The 8,410-nt window shown below is 27.1% G+C and overlaps 1 non-coding gene across 1 annotated transcript; it reads right to left on the reverse strand.

The window, feature by feature from the left end:
- Positions 1–887: 887 nt before the first annotated feature.
- Trnad-guc (transfer RNA aspartic acid (anticodon GUC)) lies at positions 888–961 on the reverse strand. Its single transcript has one exon. It is a non-coding gene; the product is annotated as a tRNA-Asp (tRNA).
- Between the last annotated feature and the right edge of the window lie 7,449 nt (positions 962–8,410).

Genomic DNA, 8,410 nt, shown 5'->3' on the forward strand with positions numbered 1-8,410 from the left:
TGAAAAATTCTTACACTTTAAATGCACAATAAAAGTACGACTATATTAGTAAAAATAGCTAATTAGTAATTAAAACCTACTATTAAAAAACTTTACTAATAAAAAAATCAAAATAAAAAACCTCACTGAAATAGAATAAAACTTATAATAAAAATAAGTACAATTTATAATGCATATAAAGTGATTATTATAGATTCAAGTTTTCAAAAATAACATATCCAAGTAAAATTTACTCATACAAAAACTATATCAGCTTGCTTCAATTTAAATTAAGAAAAAAAACTCTGAAGAAAACTCAAAATTTTACTATTAGAATTACGTATAATAATCTATTAATTGTGTTTATTTTGCTTGATAAATAATTCAATAGATAATAAGTTTGTTTTGTGTTCGAATTATAAAGTTTAAACATCTATAAAATAAATACGAACTTATTTGAAAAGCAATAAAGTAAATAAATTTAAAAATTTTTAAGTGAAAACATTTAAGTAAGTGTGTAAAGCTGTTAGAAAAAACTCAAAACTAACTTTAAGTTAAATTTCAATTAACGTTTAAAAAAATTTCTTAACATGTTGTTTAACGCATGAGTTCAAAATAATTGCTTTTAAAACTTTAATTAATACATCAGTCGAACAACTTGTTTTTTGGTAAGTTTTAATAAAATTTTTAAATTTTAAGAGAAATAAGGTTTCAATACTTGTACGTTTTATTTCATGTACTAAATTAACTTATTTATAAACTTATATAATTAACAAAGTTTAATTTTCAATCAATTTTTTATTTGTATGCTATTTATAACATATGGTATTAAATCTATGAAACGCACTCTTTAAGGCGTAAAATACCAAGAAATTAATAAAATTTATGAACCACTACACTGAAAAAAACGTCCTCGGGTGGGCTTGAACCACCAACCTTTCGATTGACAGTCGAACGCGCTTACCGATTGCGCCACGAAGACCGCTGGCGAAAAGCAACTTTTACTGTTTATAAAGTTAACATATTGATGAGACGTGACAATGTTCTTAAGTTTTTTATATAAATTTGCACTTTTGAACCTTATTTTCTATAAGAACAGAAAGGGTTTGATTAATAAAAATCAAACAATTTTATTACAGTTTTTTGAGTATTAGTTGAAAGTAAAATTTATATAACACTTGTTTATTAATTTTGTACTGCACACTAATTTCACAATATTTTGGATTCATAAGAAATATCAACACATAAAACTTATATTTAAATTTTTTTAAATCAAATAAAGCTTGTAAAACCTTTCAAAGATACATGCAGTAATTTTTCAATATGTTTAAGTAAGCTTATGTATGTCAGAATAATAAATTCTGTAGTCTTTCCTATAGAAAATAAAGTAAAACAAAGACTTTGTATATGAATTGCTAAAGCTTTATTTTGTATGAGGTATTGTTGTATATATTTTCAAACTTTTAAAAATTTTAATATTAAAATACCCAAGCTCAGGTTTTTTATTGATACATCATAAAAATATATATCCTATAAAAAATTTAACTATATAACATATATATTTTTAATATAACTATATATATCTAAACTAGTATAAAGTATTAAAGCATAAGCTTTAATCTAAAGCTGTGTTTGAGACTAGTGTCTTTAAAAAAACTCATACTAATAACAAACGTTAAAAATTAAACATTTATGCAAAGACAGTAAACTATCAATAAACGCTAATAAACAAAACAAACTCCATTAAACTTTAAAACAAGAATTTAATTCATGTAAACTAATTTATACGTCACATAAAAATAAAATACTCAATGCTATTCGGTTTGTTAGAGAGAAAATTTGTTAGAAAATTGAGACTTTATCGCTTTAAATTTTCTTAGACTATATATTAGTTAAAATCTATTTTCTTAAAGTGTCAATTAGAGGTTTTTTTCCTAAATTTTAATATTCCATGATCCTTATGATAAATGGTCAAACGTTTTTAAACTTAGGAAACAAAAGTTTTTATTGAAGCTGTATAAACCAAATAAACCAAACACCAATATGGGAACAATTTTAGAATATTTAGTTCACAAATTTGTAGAACATAACCAACGTACTTGGTTAAGTTTCAAAAACTAGACTTGAATAACAAACTGTTTCGACAAAAAAAAAATTGTTTAAAATATAAATTAATCAACTAAAACATAACAGAACATTAAGCTGAAAAAACATTAAAAACAAACTTACTTGGTTGAAAAGCATTACGCACTTTGTTTTATGGCCATGTTTTGTAGGTTGTTGCGTTCTTGATGATCTAATCCACACCGCACAGGTCCGTACTCACCAATTTGTTTGTATAAATTATTCCAGCGCTGATTATAACGCACTACAAACCGACTCCTTTGTAGCGTACCTAATAAAATATTGTATAATTACTATTGGTATTACTTATGTATGTTACAGGTATCTAAAAATACTTATTCAACTTCTCTAAAACAATACGAAATAAGAAAATGGACGATTATACAAAACTAATTATATGTTGATAAGCAAGTGCTGCCTACATAAAATTATTTGCGATTCATAGTTATGCAGGACATTAAATTTATTATTCATAACTTTATTATTTAAGTTAAATGTTATCGTTTACGCTGGTGTATTGAATTAGAAAAAAAAATTTATTTTAATTTCAAATTGCGTTTAAAAATATCAAGAGATTTATTATATTTTTAACACTTAAACGTATAAAAACACCACTCGTAATAACTTAAATTTGGACAAAAAATTTTATAAGTATAACCCTTTTGTGCAAAACATGTCAAAATTATTTTTTTGGCTTAAAACATATAAATTCTGCTAAGTTGTTTGTAGTTTATCAAATTTTTGACCTTTATAAACTTTGTTCAGGTTTACTAGCAGTAAGTGGCAAGTAGCAATCTTTAATATTAATGTTGCATGATTTTTTTAATTTAATACTTTTGTTTTAATTGTTATTTTTTAAAAACAGGTACATAATTAACTTCATTATCAGATATTTATTTAATTAACAATTATGAAAAATTACAATGCAAAAAATTGTGAAAAGTTTTGGTTCAAATAACATTTTGGCTTTTCTCCTACGAGAATATAAAAAATAAATGTACTTGTAGGTTCAAATAATATTTTGGCTTTTCTCCTACGAGAATATAAAAAATAAATATACTTGTAGGTTCAAATAACATTTTGGCTTTTCTCCTACGAGAATATAAAAAATAAATATACTTGTAGGTTCAAATAACATTTTGGCTTTTCTTTTACGAGAATATAAAAAATAAATATACTTGTAGGTAATTATTTTATTTTAGTTAGGCTTTCCTCAAACCACCTCAGTTTAGTGAAATCTTACATGCATAGCTCAGAACTAACCTGGATTTTTTTTCTATACATCTCTACTAAGGTTTTAATTTCTTCAAAGGGGCAACTTGAAAAAAAAGTTTGGGAAACCCTGATTTAAAATATCTTTTGTTAGGTTAATAGGGTTTTCAGTCTCCATTTAAATGTTACTGATTATTCATTTTATTGTTTCAAAAGTGACAAGGATTATAGGATTTACATATTTTATTTTTTTCCTAATCTTTAAAAAATTTATCATGTTATTGTGGTTTTTTTGGAGAGCCTGTTAGTTGAAATAAGAAATCTCAGTTATAATAAGGTTGTTTTTTTTTTGAGATTTTTGATATAAAAGTCAGTTTTTTAAACAAAGAAAAAGAATGCAATTTAAATATGTAGCATTAAAGTAGATGCTTGCATACTTTTAGCTATATACTTTTATATTAATATCTTATTATTTGTTTAAGTGGTAATTTTAATTTATGACATATATGTTATATCTTTAAACATTTTAATATTTTATTTTCAAAACAATGTTTTAAAGGAAAAATATGTTAATAATAAAGTCTTATTTGATTATTAATAAAATTTTATTTTATTTGATGTTCTATTTTTTGGAGTGAAAGATTGTTTTGAAAACAAAATATTAAAATAATTAAGGCTATATCATTCTCTTTAGCAATAAGTGGAGACCTTTAATTGTTATTTATCTTAAAACTTTATATAAATTTAACAATTAAATATTTTGCCGAATTTCAAGCTGAAATTTTTGTGAGATACCAAATGTGAATATCAAGCTGAATTTAGTTCTTTTGAAAATAAGTGTGGGACTATAGTTAATAGACAAATTAAAAAGATAAAAAAAATATTATATCAAGTGTAGTTTTAACTAAACAATAAACAGTTCTACTGTGAAAATTTTATTTTTTATAATTTCTTACTGTATAATAACAAATAATTAACATATTAAATCTGTTGTTTTTAATTGTAAAAAAGATTACTAAGCCTGACTTTTTTTAATTCTCCTCTTATAAGCTTTTTGTAATATAAAAGAAACATTTCCAAAAAGTTTCAAGTATTTGCTTTAAAATTAAAGGACAAGATAATTTTTTAGTTAATTTTTCGTGTTAATTTGCCACTCTTTGAGTCAAAAAATCTTCCCTGAGTGACCAGAAACTTCCCTGAGTTTTTTTCAAACCCTTTAAATTACTTTTATTTATTAAAAAATTACCATTTTTATTCTAAGAATATTGAAGAACTTGCCGCAAGGCTAAAAATTTTTAAATAAGCACCTAAAAATGAATAAAATAAACTTTTATGAACAAAATATTGAAACTGGATTAACTAAATCTCATTCTAAATCTAGAAAAAAATTCCCTGAGATTTTTTTAAAAATCTTAAAATTTCCCTGAAATTTTTAGAAAAAACAAAATTTGCCTTGAGTTTCCCTGAATTAAAAAAAGAGAATCAAAATTCCCGAAGTTTCCCTGAGATTTTCTATAACTTTAAAATTCCCTGAGTTTCCCTGAGTGTGTGGCAACCCTGAGTTTAAAGAAAATTGACAAATAAATTTTAAAACTTGTTTTTTCTTCCTACCGTTATATTGTTTTTATTTCAAAACAGGTGATATTTTAAAAGTTAATTAAGATTATGTTGTTCTATGAAAATTATCTTATACTTTTTACTATAAACTTTGAAATAAGAGCCAATGTAAATTTTTGTAAAAAAATGTTGGACTCCCCAAATAACTTTAATTTATATTAAAAAAATAAATTTATTAGGCCAGATGGTAGTAAAGTTTTATATTTTTTTGAATCAAATATTAATATAAGCTGGCTTTTAAAAAATATATAACATTTTAACAAAGTTGAAAAAAAATTATGAACAAAATACCAATAAGAACCTATTGTACTATTGAAATTTTTTATCTATATCAGTGCTTCTGAACCTTTTTCTAATGGCAGAACCCTTTTCCAAAGTTCAACTTTCCCGCGAAACCCCTAATTTTAATTTTACATAAAAATTTGTTCTTTTTTAAATTTCAAAAGGCTTCGCGGAACCCCTGAGAGGCGTCGCGGAACCCTAGGGTTCCGCGGAATCCCAATTCAGAAGCACTGATCTATATGATCAATTTTTTGTGTCAATTTTAGTACTTAACATATAAAAATTGTTTAAAATTCCAAGTTATTTTTAAGTATAAAGTTAATTATATCTTTGTGGTTCTGTGGTTCTTTTATATAACAGATACATTGTTCAAACTTTCTTTCTGATTTATATAAAGTTGTCTCAAATACAATCTATTACTAATAAAATTGTAATCAAATAAGGTAGTGTATAATTATGCATAGTAGTACCACTGAATTGAGTGTATCAACATCATTACCTTGAAACTAAAAAGTTATATAGTTAGTTGTAGTTATAAATATAAAATTGTTTACTAAATAACCTGGTGTGCTAAGAAGTTTTATTAGTAATTTACTGTACCCATACTTATTAAGAACTGGAAACTTCTGATTGATAAAATAAAATTTACAGGAGATTTAGAGTAAATATAAAATGATGACCCCTACAAACTTAACCTACTCTTTGAAGAGAAAAGCTGAAAACAATGCTTTTACAACAGAAAAAGTAGCAGATCAAGCTGCTCAACAAAAAAACATAGAGATTGGTAGAAATAATGTAGAGCCACCAAACAAACTACTCAAGAATAAAACACCAACTGTGAGAGTCATTAAAATACCGCCTAGTCTGCTCAGGAAACAAATGCTTTTTGTACCGTTCATAAAGAAACCATCCAAACTGCTCAACAACAATTGTACAGAGGCTATGGAGACAAACCTAACTACTCCAGACAACAGCTTTGTAGTTAAAGAAATAAAACCAACCAAACTGCTCAACAACAATTGTACAGAGATTATGAAGACAAACTTAACTACTCAAAACAACAGATTTGTATTCAAAGAAAAGAAACTATCCAAACTGCTCAAGAACAATTGTACAGTGTCTATCAAGACAAACCTAACTACTCCAGACAACAGCTTTGTAGTTAAAGAAAAGAAACCAGCCAAACTGCTCAACAACAATTGTACAGCGAATATTAGGACAAACCTAAATACTCAAAATAACTGTTTTTTACTTAAAGAAAAGAAACCATCCAAACTGCTCAACAACAATTGTATAGTGTCTATGAAGACAAACCTAACTACTCCAGACAGCAGCTTTGTAGTTGTAGAAAAGAAACCATCCAAGCTGCTCAACAACAATTGTACAGAGACTATGAAGACAAACTTAACTACTCAAAACAACAGATTTGTATTTAAAGTAAAGAAATCATTCAAACTGCTCAACAACAATTGTACAGAGGCAATGAAGGCAAACCTAACTACTCCAGACAACAGCTTTGTAGTTAAAGAAAAGAAACTATCCAAACTGCTCAACAACAATTGTACAGTGTCTATGAAGACAAACCTAAATACTCAAAACAACAGTTTTCTACTTAAAGAAAAGAAACCAACCAAACTGCTCAACAACAATTGTATAGCGCCTATGAAAACAAACCTAACTACTAAAAACAACAGTTTTGTATTCAAAGTGAAGAAACCATTTAAACTGCTCAAAAACAAATGTACAGCGTCCATGAAGACAAACCTAACTACTGAAGACAACAGATTTGTAGTTAAAGAAAAGAAAATTCAAACAGCTCGACGACGAAAAAAGCATTGTGCAACAATTGAAGGGGTGCACCAATCCAGGCAACCTGAAAAAATACCAAATAAAACTGTTGTTACGTTTGATTATTTTGATGATACATTAAAGTATTGGCTGTACAATTGCACTCTTAACAGCATAAAATACAACAAGTATTTAGATAAAAGTCAGCAAAAATTTTGGAGTGAATTCATTGAAATAAATCCTAAAAGGCTTTTTGACAGTAAACGCATGTTCCAATGCAATCTTTCAAACAAAAAAATCTGCTTCACTGGCAATGATTTCAGGAGTTTGGCTATTCCAAAAAAGGTAGTCGCTCCAAAAATTTTGGACTACATAATCAGCCTCAGATGCAAAGATTTACCTGTCCAGTATGTTAAAAAAGCAAAAAGCGGACAACATATTGAGCCATTTGAAGAAGACAAAGAATGTGCGATCGGGGTGTACCAACACAAATACAACAAAAGAAACCACTGCATACTTTTCATGTTGTGCAAAAAGAAAAGGACCTTGTACCTGGCTGATTCTTTGCGCAACCAAGTTGAAAAAGACCTTGGCAAAGTTGACCGGAGTATGGACGCGGATCCTGTGCTGAACGGACACAGGAGAGAAATTGGAGAAAACCTTCTGCAGTGGTTCACTGAGGTTCACCACGGTCCAAACAGCAAAGTTGGCGAGAAAAAGGCGGGAGAAGCTGGCCAGCTTAAAAGTTGGGATTTCCAGCGGTTCAACTGGACAGTGCAATGCGTGGAGCCCATAAACATAAATGATCAAGATGAAGGAACTAACAGCAGCGTGTACTGCATGGAGTTTGCAGAACAAATGCTTGAAGACCATGCTGATGTTCAAGAGAAGCTGTTCATGTTCTACAAGGACGCCTTGGAGCTGAGAAGGAAGTTCATTGCCACATTGCTGAAAACAGCTTCAGTGGTGAAGCGTTAAGGTGTTAGCGCAGTAGCTCATATTTTTTTTGCAACAAGTTCATAAAAGCAAATGTTTTGAACTTAGTAATTTACAGCTTAGTATTAATTTTTAAATTAATATGTTTACATTTTATCTTTTTCTTATTTTAGGCTGTGAATAAAATTAGTTATCCTTTATTGTGCAATTGTAGGAAATTATATTGTATTTTTGAAATTTTTTCATTTTCTTTGAAGAAGCATCGCAAAATAAATAAATTTTGAAATTAACTTTGGTGTCAAATTATTTACTTCTAAAGTAGTACTAAATATTTAAACTTAGCTTTATGGTGTGAATTAGTAACAATACATTTATGGTATATTTATACTAATTATCTATTAAGGGAAAGTAAACTTTTTTAAAAACATAGATTTAATTTCAAAAAACATGAACAAAAATTAGAATGTATTGA

The sequence above is a fragment of the Thalia democratica genome, chromosome 5 (genome assembly GCF_965202585.1).
Source record: "Thalia democratica chromosome 5, ktThaDemo2.hap1.1, whole genome shotgun sequence".
NCBI lineage: Eukaryota > Metazoa > Chordata > Thaliacea > Salpida > Salpidae > Thalia > Thalia democratica.